We start from the raw sequence: 16,163 nt of genomic DNA on the forward strand, positions 1-16,163 counted from the left end.
AATGTAAATAACAACTTACGTTGCAATGAAGTAAAATTGAGGATATTCCTAATTACAAAATTATGACATACTACCATCACGTTTAAGATAAAAAATCAAACGAACGCATTATGATAGGCCACTTTCAAGGTGGATATCTGTTCAGTGCTATAGTTACACCATACGTTAATACAATACATACTATACAGGAAACTTTTAAAAAGGGTACATTTCATATTTTGAGAGCAATGACGGAAGTTACGTACGATCACATTGGCTCGAGCATATACACAACGAAGCTGTCTTTGTATATCTGCGTTGTCCTCCCCTGATGAAGACACATTATAACCTAGGTACTTTTAGTACTCACAAACTAGAGAGGTTTGCCATATAGCAATACGTGGGGAATTCTACCCTGTTTCCAAGACTTCGGAAAAGTAGCCATACATTCTGTTTTGGTAGTATGAAAGAGAATATCGTGGTCATTTCCATAATGCTCGCAAATACCTATCAATTTACGCAATGCTTTCGCTGAAGGACAGATCAAAACTAGATCATCTACATAGAATAGGTGGTTTATGACAGTGTTTACCAAGTAACATCCAGCACGGGCCGACTGAATCTTCGTACTTAAATCATCGACATATACAGCAGAAAGCTTAGGTGAAATAATGCTACCTTGTCGCACACCATTACTAACATTGAAGGGGTTTGACACTGCAGAAGCCCAACGTACAGAAAATAATTGTTTACTTTACCAATAATGTAAAATGCGGGCTATAAATGATGGAATGCCCATATAAATCAATTTTCTAAATAATGTCCAATGATTAATTCTATCAAAAGCCTTTGTAGCGTCCATGCAACACAAAAATACAGGTGTATTATGTCTCTTGTAAAAATCCATAATTTCTTTGAGTACAAAAATACACATATCTGTAGAGTGATTACTTTTAAATCCAAATTGTAGATCGCTGGTTTCAATTAAAGTTACAATACGTGATAAAATACACAATTCCAACAATTTCGAAATGACCGTTACCAATGCGATAGGCCTATAATTATCCGCTGATGTAAGGTCCTTAGATTTGTCTTTCACAATGGGACAAATAACTGCATGCTTAAACATCTCTGGTAAAAAACCATGGATGAAAAAGCTAGTAAAACACAAGCTCAAAATAACAGTAACAGTAACAATAGGGTCAGCATAAATCAGGTGCCATCATTACCACATGCTTTTGCCTTTTCAAGTTTGTTTACACACTCTTTAATCTCATTGGCAGTAACCACCATTGCATCATGAAAATCAACTCTGTCAAACGAGGACAAAACAAATGCTTTATCACAACTGTTTTTGACAGAATTAAGTAGACTCTCATAAATGCTTTTTCCACATGTTTGCTGTATTTCCATGACCATTATAACCACCCACACTGGTTGGAAGATTGGAATGGTCACTTATCGTAATATGCACTGAATTCCAAAACTTACGTGAACCCCCAAGTGTTAAGGTATTGGCCATGGCATCAGCCCTAGCTTTACCCTCATCTCTTTTACATGATCTAAGGGCCTGTTTAAATTTAGTACGGGTTTTCCACATGAGTCCAAACAATGGGCCTGATTTGGGTCGGACATTTACCACCCAAATTTTGAAAGCATCCCGAGCAGCATTATGAAAGTTACGCACATGCTCATTCCATTCGGAAACAACATTGAAACCAGATTCATTGAACGTTGAAGTAGGAATACAATTGTTGGCAGCTGATTTAAGACATGTAACGATATTCGTGTAAAACGTCTGTAACCAACGCAGGTGGCCAACGTTCTTACAATTCGGATCACGACACACAAAAACTTCACTGGGCATTTCAAGATTGCGTAATAAATGGTCAGTTAGATTCTTATAGGTGCATAAATTATGTGGCGTGGCTTTAACTCCAATTAGTTGTACTATTGCTGTGGTTGCACATATTGTGCTGAATAGGTTCAGCATGAACTTAACCACCTGTTTTTATACTGCCACATAAAGGAAAGTGATCAGAAGAAATAAAACCGTAAAGAATACGAAAATCGGAAATGGCATTGTGTACCGTATGGGTATTTACTATATGGTCTTATCAACATGTACTACCATGAGCTTCACTGATGTAAGTGAAATTATCACCACCTTTATCTAGCTTTTCGAAATCAGAAATATGCAAATTATTAACACGACAAAAAATGTCAAGCTCATTGCCGAATAGTGTACCCAAGTTGGAGTTGAAATCTCCAATAATAACATTAGCAGTTTGTACATCATCAACGATGTTTTTGATTTTTGCTAGATAAGACAAATAACTGTCATAATTGTAATTTGAACAAGTCGGAAGATAAACACATATAATAAACAGTCTTGCTGTAGACATGATGATTTCTACACCTAAGAGCCTAGTGTCATCTAGATACTTTATAGTGACATTGTGTCCCAATGACTTACGCCACATGATAGCAACACCACCATATGGGCGTCCTACGTGAAAACGAGAACTGTCATCGATGGCAGAAACTCCGCAGGCGTTGAAGTCCCTGTGAACCCTAGCGAGAGTTCCACTTTGGTCAACCAATGTTCTTGAATAAGAACGACGACGTGACGCCCTCAACGGTCTTTACAATGTACCACGGCCAGCTGTTCGCCAGTTGGCAAATGGCACACCAACATCAGGGTTGACGAGACATCCCAAGCGACGAATACCGACACTCGGACACTGGATAAGGAAGATTGAACAAGAGACCTTTGCTGCTACTAGTATTACTTTAGTGTGACTACACATGTGTGTAAGTGTGTTGGTGTGATAACTGATGTGACCCATAAATATATTGGTTGGACTACAAGTCGTGCAAATAACCAAGGGGGAATTTACCTCACTGGCGCTGCGACTTTTTTGAGCTTGCCTTGGAAATCATTTATATTACTACGTGGCGAAGTAATTTATTCAGTTACTGTCTTTGTCCTGTATAATTTAGTTTTCAGCAATCCCCCTTGCAGTTTTTTGATTAGTTACAACTTTATTTAAAGTCGTACACTGATTAAGCACCTAGGGAGTTTTCGTTTCTAAATTATCAGAATTTCGATTAATTTCCAAATTGTGCAAATATTCTAATACAGATATTATAGCACATTTCATTAGCGTATTGCATGTCATCTCTTGAGTCGAGTTCATGTCCGGCGACCAATTGTATGTACCCACTACATTGGCCGTCCGTATTTGATGTGGCTGGGGTTTTCCGCTTTAAATCTGCCAATGGATCTGTGAAACATTCCTGGACTGATTATGTTGTGGGGTATTGTGCCTCCCAACGGACACTGTGTAGTGAACCCAAACTAAATTAAATCTTACATTAACCTTCTTGTCGATGAATTTTTAGAACTCTCAGAATGCAGACTATTTAATGAATATCAAGGAGCACCATTTCACCGTAAGGTTAAGGTGGAGATGCAGAAAAAAATCATTATTTTGACCATTTTTGAGATTATGTGCTCTTTTGCCATAATAAATATTCTTCTATCAACCAGAGAAAACTGGACTGGGTTTGAGTTTTGCAAATCCCGAAAAATCATGAAATAAAAGAAGTAAATAAATGCACGAGTACCGAAATGCCGGAAGAAGCCCCTAAAAACCCACGATATTTGCATAAAAAGAAGTCAACGAGGTCAACCACTACACGCATGCTCAGATCATGCGCTACCCTACACAGACAAGCAAAACATCATGGCAGCAACTAATGCTATCCAAAGCGGAAAAAAGGCGTCCAAAGCGTAACTCGAATCCCATGTCAGAAGAAAAAAGATTGATGTTGAAAGTCTCTGAGAAAGGATCGTACTATAATCAGCACTTCTCTTCAAACGAGTACGAATCAAACGATGAGCAAAAAAGTGAAGCCGAAGATGTCATCGATGAGCAAGTCAGGACAGCTGACAGTGTTGCCACTGCGAAAGTGAAACATGAACGACCATCGTACGACGGTGTCGATGTTCATGAAACACTTCGTGTCGTAGATAATCAAATGATCAACGAAGCACTGAAGTCATCTTCTCTGTGCAATTCGTGCAAGAAAGGTTTCTTGTCAATCGGCGAAACAAACAAGCATGGTTGGGGCAGTCATTTTTGCTTTGAGTGCTCAAATCCAAAGTGTAATCAGAACATAGACTTTGTATCATCCAAGAAGAAGGGAAAGGTCTTTGAGGTAAATAGAAAGATGGTCCTTGGAATGAGGGCAATAGGTAAGGGAAGAAGAGCAGCCCAAAAAGTGAGCTCGTATCTTGGTTTACCCACTCCAGTCTCCGACCACCCATACTCAAAACACGCCAAATTAATATCTGACGTCAGTGCTGACAAGCTGGAAGAAGAGTTCGTAGAGGCCGTGTCAGAATTACGAGCATTGAAAGAAGAATTGGGGAAGTTTCCTCTGAATCAGAGACTCTGAATGTACCAGTGTCCGTTGATGGCTCCTGGATATCCCGAGGCTTTTCGTCACTTTATGGCTTCGTCAGTGTGATTTCAGTCGACACAGGTATGTAATCTAAATCAAAATGAAAGTTTCATTCGAATGTGGCAATCTATGATCATACTTCTCGTTCGTCACTTGGTGTATCCTAATTTGTTTCTAAGTAAGCTTAGTTATCGAACAGCTGCCAGTCTATTTTTCAAAGGTAGTCGAAAGGGTTGTCACCTTTTCAACAATAGCCTTTTTTAATATTTTGTTTGTTGGCAATACCCCTCAATTTACACTTCGCATATGCGTAGTTACAGCTGTTTCCTTTCATTTCTCTTTTCAGTTTGTTTTACTTTCCATTACGTTTTGTCCTCGACTCCAGGAAGATCACCCCTTTTTCATATGAAAGGGTTTGGATCATACAGTAGATGTCACTGGTGTACTCTTCATGGAAATTTTGTTGTGAGGGGGAAGTTTTAAAGAAACACTTTTTTTTATCTCTTGCAATTTATTGCATTACAATCATGGACTTAGTCAATGTGGTTTTAGAAATCGAAATGATGGGATCAGAGATCTTCAGATTAAACAATACTATAAATTTATTTTTAATAGGACAACAAAATAAATGTATTCTTGAGGTGGTATGACTTATATAAGACTTGTTGATAATATGTTTCTTCATTTCAGAGAGTGGTGTGTCTGTATGATATTGAGTGGACGGGGCAACAACGTATTGATCCTGTCAATTGTGCCAGAAGTGTTACGTCTAAGCTGATGCAATATCTTTCGACCAATTACAGCGAGACGCAGGATGTGACTCACAGTGCCAATAATAAATCTTCAAGTAATCACTCACACCCATTGATGTACTAGTCACAGAGTCAGAGTATGGAATGTTGTATCGTTCTACAGAAGGACTACAGACGACTTCCCAAAAAACTGTTGTCTGCCTCTCCAATAGATGCCAAGATAAAAGTGTACTGTTCATTAAAGATCAGTTCAGATGATGAGGTTTTGCAGGGAAGACAGTTTAATCAAGTGTGTGCATGGATGTTGCTGGAAAGCTAGGATGTGGCAGAAATAAAGTTTTTCTTCAGTCATTTCTTCAGCGGTAATAAAGGCACCTGGGACGAATTTCATTGGTATCCTGAAACATCTGTCGACCAGGAAAGTCAAATTCACTTCAAAGAAGATAGATTTGTCAAGACTGCTCCAGCTCCACTTTCTCAGTTGAGCTGTCCTCTTATAACAGCAGTAGAGGATGATAAAATCTGGTTTGTAAATAACAAATTCAAGGATCAAGCCTACTTTAAAGATAGACACCAAGTCAAAGTTATGTACTTTCAATATTTTTGGCTGTGATTTCAATGGAAAGGAATAGGTTTCTTAGATCCTATCTTCTTTTCAGGTTATGTATTTTTCCTGTAAGATATTGCATTGTACTAATTGTTGTTTTATTCATAATAACTGTGATATTGTGATTGCAATGCAATTCAATTTAGTAACACAATCTCGGAGTAAGCTGACAATACTTTCAGATTTATATGCTCATACTCTTTTATTTCACACATATCTCACCAATGTACAATATTTTAGTTGTGTATAGGTCGATGTGTGTGTTATGTTTGTTTTACTGTATGTAGTTATACCTCAGACTACTTCCAGCTTCGAGTTGCATGGTGAGTAATATTTTTTCATTCTACTCATTAAACCACATACATGTACACTGACCTGCTGGTAACCAGGAGAATTTTGCTTAGTAGAGAGACTTGAAAACACAATTTGAAGGGTATCCGACATTATACACTTGTTTTATGTAGTATTTTATTGAAATACGAAAATGATGTCTCCAGTTTTACTACTGCAGTAGATACGTTTTAAGAGTAAACTTGTATTGACTCAAGTCGCACATCGACCAATGACGTTGAAAACAAAAAGGTCTAATACATTTTTGTATTTACCTTATAGTAACAAAAGAGATTGGCAGAAAATTGAAAGCGAGCAGTTCAGGAACTCAGAAAAATCGTGGAAAAACATGGCATCCAGAATTCTCAGATAAAGGTAAGGGAATCATATTGATTAATCACAAATGATAAACTTAACATAGACACTGATGTGCTTGAGTTGTGACACCGGATTATGACTCGTACCATTCGTATGATAATATGGTAAAGTGTATTAGAAAAACGCACATTAGTTAACCTGACCAAGTTTCCTCTTCGTTCCCATGTCAAGATAGTTGCTGGCATTATTTAGAACACATTTCTTCTGGTGCATGAAAAACACAAGAGTGTCAATGTGCGACTATATGGAATGGAGAAAGATCGTCGGGCACAATCTTCAGTTATATTACGACAGAACCTTGCCAAATTACATAAAGACCAGTTGTTCTACATCCATGTATTAAAGTATACAGCAGCAATGCTTAGGTAGATACATGTTATATAAACGAACCTGGCGCTTTGAATTGTCTCCGATGTTAAACTTTGATTGACACGTATGATTTATTGCGTCATAAAAGTCATTGGTGGTATTTTAATTATATTTAAATGTATTAACATTACGTAAAGGTTAACAGGTGGTCGTCTCAATTAGCATAGGTGACCTGTATATAAGGATGCCACGTCAGAGACTCTCGTTGCCATTCTGATTTTTGCTCCTCGTGTGTCATTTTGTGAAAATTGCGGTTTTCGAAAATGGAGTTCGATGGTGATAAGCGAAAACCTCCTCAATGCAAGACTTGCAAGAGACCAGTCAAAGGACATGATGGTCCAACTGGAGAAGCCTGCAAGTTTGGAATAGATATTGGTGTAAAACAGGAAAGTCATTGGTCACTGATAACACCTCCAATTACAGTAATTATATGATATCTATACACGCAACTAAAGTAAATGAAAAATCGCACAAATTCACACGAAGTGATCAATAAACAATTTTCGTTTAGGCCAAAACCATCGAAGTTTGTTTATTGACTGTGTGTTATATCATGCGATGGTTCCTAAGGAAAATGCATCTTTCTATTCTTAATAGATTTAAACCAATCTTTCTCTTTACTACAGATGATGTTAGAGGAATGTATTGAATACAGAGGAAGAAATACATTTGTGGAACTTTGTACAGACATGATGTCTGTTAAAGAAGAGAACATATATTCACCAGAATGGTGGACAGAAGAATTGAATAACCTGATAAAGATTCTCGCTTATAGACTAATATAAAAACCGAAATCTAGAGATCAAGTTCTTAAAATGAATCACAAAGGACACACATGAAAGAAATTGGAGGGAACACATCACCCACAGTAATGCCTTCAATCTCCATTTGAAGGGACACTAGCCTGATGAAATATTTTTCCAACATCAGCTTTTATATACTTTTATTGTTTTCGTATGTCAAGGGATATCTTCATCAAATAAAGATGTTAGTATTATCATTTTCCATGTTGTCTATGTATACCTTGGTTTGTGTATGAGAGCACTGGTTAGTTTGACTGTCTTGTGAGTGTAAAATATTGGTCGAGTTTGAAAATATTTAGTTTAGTGTTCAGATTCCACTTTTTTTTTTGAAACTGCATGTGGGATATGATGCAGGAATGAATGATACGATGATAAGAGCTTTGTTATATGTTAATTAAACATCTACTGGTAAATAAAGTAAACATTATTATTTCTGTGAACAACATCCTATGAAAAGGTCAACAAAATGACACCATTTAAGGTCTTAGTTTTTGTGTTTACCTCAATCGGTGAAGTGTCGCAGATCCATAAGACTAGGACAACACCATACATACCTTCTGACAATGGGCAAGTTGAGTGCTTTAACCGGACGCTCATGGATGCAGTGAAGTGGTTTTTTTTAGCAAATCTCAGACAGATTGGGATATGTACTTGCAACAGATGCAGGGGCACTGAGGTCATGTGTTAATAGGAGTACTGGCTTCACACCAAATAAATTGATGTTGAGTCGTCAGGTCAACCAGCCTGCAGACCCTGTATTCGATATCAAGGAGGAGGACACTTGACTCCCCTCAAGATCATGGCCAATATATCACTGACAGTGACTGACCTTGAGCGCACATGAAGTTGCATACATCACATGAATATACAAGGTCCACTCTGAAATCATCACAGGAGAGAATGAAAGGGGATTGTGATTTGAAGGTAAACATGCATCTATCCATATAAGGAAGGATGTCTATATCCTCGAATCTACAACAACAAAGTATAAGTCATGTAAACTAAGTCAACCCTGGAAAGGCCCTAGGCTAATCATTAATAAGATAACTCCATACTTATATAAGGTTAAGTTCCAGCATGCTATCGTGACAGCCAACCATGACCTGATTAAGCAAAAGTCGAAACAAGCCCTCGTGGATCCCAAGATTCAAAAATAATCTTAATGAGCATGACCAGGTTAGGCCCTTAGTTTATAATGCAAATGATACTGTGTTGTATTGCACAGACCAGTTAGATGCCCTCTCTATAACTATAGAGATCTATACTGGGGAATTGGGAGAACCCCCTTCTTTTGTTTCATATGTAATAGAAATGCGAGACCACATGAAACGTATGAGGGAACTTGCAAATCGCAATTTGGTAGAAGCACAGGAAAATTAAAAAAAAAAAACTTGCGTCAGCAATGTTTTTTGAGTGAACTGATTCAATCTGATGATGATAATGAAACTTGTAAAGTGAATGTCAATATGAAACCCCAGTTTGTCCTGCAAGGGTGGGAACAAGTTACCATATCAAGTGATTTAAGTGTACAACTAAAGCAGGAAGCCGTGAATTTGCTGATAGAATAACTTTTCAGATGTCCCTGATGAAACTGACTTGATTGAGCATAGTGTAATATAACCAGTACTGAGATTCCCATTTACGAGATATCATATCGACTACCACCCACAAATAAATATGTTGTTAAACAGGAATTAAATAAAATGATTACCGCTGGTATCATTCAACCCTCACAAAGCCCTTGGGCTTCACCAATTGTGTTAGTACCAAAGAAAGAATGGTCTATTCGCTCTTTAGGGTACCGAAAATTAAATGGGATAACACAATTTGATCCATAATCAAGTTGGGCAACCACAAAATATGTTTCCCAAACTTAGGAAAGGGATATTGGCAAATACCCTTAGATAAATATGCTAGAGCCGTCAGCCTTCAGTACGCCATGGGGAGTATTTGGATACGTGGTAATGTCATTTAGAATGCAAAGTGCACCTGCAACCTTTATGCGTCTTATGGACAAAGTTTTGACAGGGTGTGAATCATTTGCAAGGGCTTACTTTGATGACATCAGTGTACATAGTGTACATATAGTGAGATGGTCATCTTGTAGAATTTCAGGCGGTTTTTGATTAAGTAGGGACTGCTAATCTCACTTTAAGACCTGATAAGTACTTCATAGGTATGTCAAAGGCTAAACTTTTGTGTCACGTTGTGGAGAATGTAACAATAGAGGCAGATTCGGAAAAGGTCACACCCATCAATAGTTTCCCAAGATCTATCTCAAAGAAGGATGTTCGCTGTTTCTTTTCGTTTGGCAGGATAGTAATTCAAAATATAAATCTTATTTTTTTTGGTGTAGCAAGTCCTCTAATAGACTTGACAAAGAAAGGAAATCCAAGCTGTATAGTTTGGAATCAAAAGTGTGAAGTGCATTTAGCACTTTGAAGGAAGCCATGATGACTGAACCTGTTCTGGCAAGCCCTGATTTCATTGAGAAATTCTTGTTCAGACAGATGATTCTGACAGGGGTATTGACACAGTCCTAAGCTAAATAGGGGGAAAAGCACCCACTGATGTACCTAAATACCAGAGAGGAAATTTTCCCGATTATTGAGAAAGAATGTCTTGCCATAGTGTGGACACAAACATTGAACTGAGAACCAAAGACAACATAGTAAATAAGACGTATGTGAGCTTCAAAGGAAATTTAATTAGCCTTTTGTTTAGTTAATGGATACAGGTATGCAAACATATAAATCCTTTATAATAAACAGGGCATTAATTTGATAGTGAATTTGTATAATCATATATCTTTAGCCAATTATGATCCAGTGTGGGTTCAAGCGACTTTTTTATCTAATGACATGTAGAGGGCTGCAGCACAGATGATTTATGGGAAATGGGGTATGATACAATTGACTTGTGATCTGTAAGTTTTAGCAGATTTGGTGTGAATGCTGAAAGAGATCAATAATTCCACATCTCCTTATGTGAGAAGTTCTTTGTACGTGTCCATGTAATCTGTGTATTCGCACATAGATTAACAGGTATTACTGTACAGACAGCGACAAACGACTATATAAACTAAAGTATGTTTTCTATTGTTTTTTTTCACACATTGTCTTTAGATGCTGTTAAAAAGATTGTTTCCAATGTGGTGGAAAAAATTGACGACTCTGTTGAGCAAATAATAGGCAATCAACAGATGTTTATGGAACACCTGGAGGAAAAAATTGATAAATTAATTTCTGAAAGAGTAAATAAAGGCATCAGTGAAGTCAGAAGTGTAAGAACACCAACAGAACTAAGTGTAAGTACTACATCTATATCATAGGTTCTGATTTACTAAGTTGTTGTTCTGTACTGGCACATCATTAGCCATGTTCACAAAAACACTAAGGAAGTGTACACACCATCTGCATTGCAGTGCATATATTTTTATACACTTGTATAAACAGTATATACTAAAATTGAAAGTTTTTAATTTTATTCATTTCTTCCAAACATTGCTGCCAAACCTACAGGTGGCATACGTTTTATGTACAGACGTGAAGAAAAATATAAATTGTTTTGTCATGTATCTGAGCAAGTGCACTGTCTATTATGGCTTATTGATCATTTCTATGTCCAGTTTTTAAAAGGACCATGAATTTTATAGAGAAATTCAATTTTGTTTTTGTTATAGATGGCATTGAAGAACCTGTGCAAGTAGGAGAATTTTTCTTTTAATCCTGAAGAAGGGTAAGTGTTAATTGTATTGTTACCATTGAAGTTAAAGACTATGTTTATTTGAATTAACTACTGTCTTGTGCTAAGGGGAAAAGGTGAAGTGTTTTCAACAGCATTCATCAATGGTGGTGACTCCTTCTCATGCTTCAGTCTTTCGTGTTACTTTGTTTAGTACTATGGGATACATATGCACACCGTGACATGATTTTAAAAAAAAAGTTAATTGCACCAAAGATGTGGATTTTGGGTCACTTCTATTTCTTTTATGATGCAGTCTACAATGGTTACCGGGTGGCCATTTTGTAATGATCTTAATATGTGCAAAGTCATTAAACAGACACAGCAGCTGGTGTGTTATAAAAATTTATGTTGGAACCCATTTAGCTGAAATATCGGGGGGTTTCCGTGATTGGTGATAAAGTATCTTTCGTGACATAGTGATACAATTATGATTCTAAAATGTGCGTTTTTGGTCAAACATTTAAATTGAAAAACTTCTCCAAAGGATCTGAATTTTGGTGGAAATGTTTCTGTTTGTGTGTGTGAATCTGTTTGCATGTACAAATGAAGATTAGTTATCAAGACTGTAATGAATATAAAGTGGAAAAAATGAGCAGTTTTATTTTTATTTTTTGTGGGGGGAGGGGGGTGAATCCATGAAATCTCAGTGAAATCAGTTGTGATACATTGACTGTTGGTACCAATTTTTATTATTCATATACACATCCAAAGTTAGTGGTGACAGTAAACAATCCATGTATTTTGCTTAGCCTGCAAAGCTGTACTGTTTTTGATGATAGTTTTTCTCTTGTGTGGCAGAATTCAGTCCACCCAGAATAGTCAAATAAGATCTACCCTAGTTGACACGCTGCAATCCAAGTATGGAAGCCAATACTCAGCGGTAGAGTATAGTGGTAAGTTAAGCACTTCAATATAGAACTCAACCAGTATGTGCAGCGATTTTTTTCACATTGTCTGTTTTAAGTACATACAAACTTCCCTTTAAAAAGAAGATTATGAGTAATCTGTACAATTGCATGACATTCAAACTGATGTATGGGACATTCAGCATTATGTTTCAACAACCATTACCGGGACATGGAATGTTTGTATTTTGGGATTACTTGCCAAGGCACCACAAAGTCTGTACCCCAAAACATATGCAACATAGGGTCCAGGGATTCATACCTTTAGTACCTTTAATAATCATCAAAAATTTTACATGATCTTGTTTTGTATTATGTTAGATATATACAATTGCATCATTTCAAAGGGAGAAACAAAAACAAAAAAATAGTGATCACTTGTAAATCTTGTTTTCAGTGGCAGTCAAAAGAAGATACGACACAGACCGAGTGCGATTTCGGGAAAATGAGAATGTTAACTTTGGGAAAGAACAAAAAGAAAGAAGAAAGAAGAGAAGCAGACAGTACAAGGTAAATAATTGTCACGAAAGATTTCTGCATTACAATTTGTTACTATTAATTTCCATCCTTCCTTTGCTCACAAAGGTTTATGGTATGGTGTAGGAGGTGTGTGCACTAGTATTAATGGTTGTAATTTCTTATTTTTGAATGAAATTGATAAATTACTTTCAGGCTAAAGTGTCCCCTCCATTGTCAGTGATCCATCACACTTTGCACAGAATTATTCCTTAAAGTACATGTCAAGAGATACGGGGTTAATTTACTGTTAATTTCAGGGTAAACAGCTAATCACATGGTAAACAGAAGAAGAGGTTTATATTATGTTTATCTTCTATATATGCCCTGTTCTCACTAGAAGTAATAGGTATTTTTTTTCATTGACAAATCTTTTACATCTCGTGATAGGTTTTTCACATTCATAATCTTTATATTTCTTATTTGCTAACCTTTATTCAGTTGTGTGACAGTGACTATTGGAACTATTTTTTTGTATAAATGGGTCATCCAAAAATTGTTCGTCAGATTTGGCAGAAATTTGAGTGGAACATACTTTTTTGTGTGTAAATACATCTTTGCTATATTTGTAATAAAAAGAACTTTAATTTGACATACCTGAGTTTATCATGTTTTTAACAATGTGTGATGTTGAGAATGTTGTTGTAAGTGATTGCGTTCAGAGTGTGAGCTACATACATATACAGAGGTTCATTCATTATAATTTGGAAAGAATATGGTGATATTATTCAGATATAAAGAAGAGTGGAAAAAAATATAGTTTCTCAGCCCAGGAAAGGGACCTTTGTCATTATATAAATGGCACTTTAAATATGGATACATGCATATGTATTGGTGATTATAGCCTGTAGGGACTGGACTGTTGCAGTATGCCACAGTATCCAGTAGTGGATATTGAGAAGGAATCTGATTTAAATATGAATATTCATCAGTTTTATGGAATGACTCCATCTCTATGCATACATTATTTTCTTCAGAATCCAACAGAATTCGGTACTGGATAGTACGATGGATTCTAATGTTCCATATCCAAGGGAATCCATCACTGATATTTGATGGATTCTCTAGAGAATCCATAACGGATACCACAGGATTCTGCTGGATTCTGACAGTATCCGGCATAGAATCTAAAGGAGTCCATGATGGATTCAGCCTTTTTCACACAGTGATAGCGCATGTACAGGTGCGGAGATGATACCGCAATTTGCATATCAATTGACTGCTACCTGCCTGAAACGTGCACTTCAGATATGTCATCTGAAATGAAATGTTGTAGATCACTCTGCACCTGTTGTACTAGTTGTGTACCACTGTTCATATTCTATATACAGTATACAATGTTTATTTTACTAAGCCTGAAACATTATGCTTGGGATAAACTCCCCACTGATGTTTTCATCTGTTTGAAGGAATGTAAGATCTTGAAACAACATACTAGAGGCCGTCGTGCCTGACAATGTACTCGTCGCATGGGGGGGGGGGGGGGGGGGGCATAGCTCTTATCTATAAATCAACTCTGAAACTTACTTCTTGAAAATCTATACATAATGTTAGTTCATTTAAAGCCTAGGAAGCCACCTTTCAATACAATGTAGTGGAGTTTTGTTAAAAGTGAACGTTGTTCTTTATAGTTCACCTCCCAGTGCTAAAATAAGCTGATAGTTACTCAATTCCTAGATCCTCCTGAGAGAGTTTTGATCAAAATGATTGAAAACTACGCTGCTTGTGCATCACACGGAGTTCTTACGGGTGACTTTAAAGCCCACCGTAAGCACTGACCGTGCACTCATGTCCAATTTTTCACTTAAAAAGTTTTACATGGCTCTCATATTTTAGAACTCGTCACATGTGGTCGAATGATGTGGTTTTTACGAGATGCGAGACAATGTAACTTTGAAAATGTTTCACCGAAGACTCCCACATACAAGACGTATTCGCAAGAGTAATAAATTACATGGCCACATCGAATATATTACTGGTGATACTGATGAGAAAAACGATCTGTACGATAGTTTCCAACGAGGAAGGTGGTTTGTTGGAAACGGATCGAATTTTAAAGTGTTCCGTTTCGTCGAAAAATAGGAATCGTAACACGTCAACTCGACAATGATCGATGCTCGATGACGATGATGGTGATCATGAGTGATGATGACGCTCAGCTGTGTCCAGCTCATGTTCATGCATCGGAAGAAGGAAGTGAAGAGCAGCTCTTCATAACATCAGCTACTGCCATCACAAATCTTTCAAGAAGAGTTCACGTGCATCGCAGTAGATGTGATAGTGTTTTCTCCCCCCCCCCAAAAAAAAAAAAAAGTGACTACGTACGGTCATGTCGGGAGGGTGATGACGGCATGTGGAAAGAAGCATTAAATGAGGTGGAATCATCTCCATATATGCCAAATGGACAATTCATTGTAATACACAGGTAAGCGGCATGGAAAATGTATTACCTTTATGATGGAATATTATAAAATTAGTATTTTGGATTTTTTTCAATGACTTTGTGTTCACGTGGGTTTCTTTTCAAAATATCATTTTACAACTTTCTTAACTTCAATGAGTTATGCCTGCCATGCAGTCGGTGCAATGTTATTTGTCCCGTTCTCTTTTGTTACAGACTTCCTCATGGCATGGCCACACTTCGGGTATCAGACTATCAGATCAGTTTCAATATCAGCGGCTGTGTGAAGCAGCGAATATTGGTTATGTCTACACTAGAACAATGGCAAGCACTTTGCATATAGCTCATTCATTGACTTCCCGCGAAGTGAAGTGCCTGCCTACTGGCAGTTCCAAGTGTCTATCTGTATTGTCATTAAAGTCCGAATTTACATAACGCATGTGTGTGTGTGTGTGGCCAAATAATTAATGCAAACCATACTAAAGTCTTCAGGAGGAGTTGCTATGCCCTAATGACTATTTTCAAAACATTGATGAATGATCACTATGAATTCTAGTTATGTATGAAATGCAGACTGTCGTCTCATGTACTCGAGTACGCTTTGAATCTTGTGGTCTGAATTCGTTATCCTTGAGAGAGTCTGTCGACCTTTCAGTCAAACTACATGCGATGTAGTTAAAATATTGAATTTACTATAATTATGAATATATCATCTGTGACACTATCTACAGGAAAGAGCAGTAAACAAAGAAGACATCATGTCTGACGCTAGACACGGTACGAGACGGAACGCCAACCACTTGGATATTGTCTTCCTTGGAGACAGGTTGGTTTTATCGGAAGTGACTTGTTTTACATCACATTATCGTTTGAGCTGGAATTGTGACTAATAATATTTGACTGATG

Source organism: Glandiceps talaboti, chromosome 3 (genome assembly GCF_964340395.1).
Source record: "Glandiceps talaboti chromosome 3, keGlaTala1.1, whole genome shotgun sequence".
NCBI lineage: Eukaryota > Metazoa > Hemichordata > Enteropneusta > Spengelidae > Glandiceps > Glandiceps talaboti.